The sequence below is a fragment of the Sinocyclocheilus rhinocerous genome, unplaced genomic scaffold (assembly GCF_001515625.1).
Source record: "Sinocyclocheilus rhinocerous isolate Xijiao unplaced genomic scaffold, SAMN03320098_v1.1 scaffold1362, whole genome shotgun sequence".
NCBI classification, from domain to species: Eukaryota; Metazoa; Chordata; class Actinopteri; order Cypriniformes; family Cyprinidae; genus Sinocyclocheilus; species Sinocyclocheilus rhinocerous.
The window spans coordinates 1-975 of NW_015623462.1; the positions used below are offsets into that span (position 1 = coordinate 1).

Consider the following 975-nt stretch of genomic DNA (forward strand, 5'->3'; position numbering starts at 1 on the left):
ACAATATATAGTATTTTTATTTCTAATTGTTGCTCTGGACTTACCGTTGACTCTTGTTGGAGGTATGGGCCAAAAGAATCCCTCCACAACTATCTTGCAGTTGTTCAGTTGTGAAGTTTACTTTTATGGGCCACAACATCTGAGCTGTCGTAATAGAGCTGTTTGCGAATGCAGTCTTCACAGCAGATAACTGATGGGTTCAGGCAGCAGTGCTGCACTTGGTGGCCATTGAATTGATTTCTTCATCAACTGGCTTCATCCTCCTTCAAACAAACAGACAAAACAATAAGTCAACATTAACTCCAGAGAAATGGTGTTGGTGAATACAGGTGCAGGTGTCAGTACTCACCATATTCAGTCATTTTCTGCCCAAATCCCATAGATGATGCACAGCTGATTTGCTCATACTCGCAGCTATAAAAAGATGTATATGTGAAAAATGATAACTGCTGACTTGAGTCTTTTGAGAGATCAACATCAATGCTGTACCACACATAACTGCATTGAATACAGACATACCAATGGAAATGTGCAACTTTTCAGCTCTCTGTCTTTTCTGTTTGTGCACAAGAAGGCCATGTTCATTCCTCATTCATCAGGACTGGTTTGACCGGCTTGCTGTGACTGATTTTCTTTGCGTTTTTGGTCTTCAGCTGTAAAACAAGAAAATATTTATTGACCCCATGTTTAATTATTATTGTTGTTTAAACATATAAATTAAGCAGTTATAATTATATACTTCAAGCTCAAGTTCCCTGGCAACTCTAGCAGACTCCTGAGTTCATCTGTACACATCAGATTCAGAGTCTGAGAAAAGGCCATCATGCAAACTCTGAGTTTCTACCTTACAACAGAGCATAAAAGAATGTGTAAGTGAGTGAGGGAGTAAAGGAATAAGATGAAGAGAAATAGGCAGATTTTTGTGTGTATTTTTAACAAAATGAAAGGAACATAAGAGTTAACATTTTTTAACAC

The 975-nt window shown here is 37.9% G+C and overlaps 1 long non-coding RNA gene across 2 annotated transcripts in view; it reads right to left on the bottom strand.

Moving 5' to 3' along the window:
* Nucleotides 1–12: 12 nt before the first annotated feature.
* LOC107745298 (uncharacterized) overlaps nucleotides 13–975 on the bottom strand; it is a 5,639-nt gene continuing 4,676 nt past the window's right edge. For both annotated transcript variants that reach the window (XR_001640587.1, XR_001640586.1), the window contains exons 4-6: nucleotides 520–653; nucleotides 350–414; nucleotides 13–263 (exon numbers count right to left, since the gene is read on the bottom strand). This is a non-coding gene — a long non-coding RNA (uncharacterized LOC107745298). The remainder of the gene's footprint in view (nucleotides 264–349; nucleotides 415–519; nucleotides 654–975) is intronic.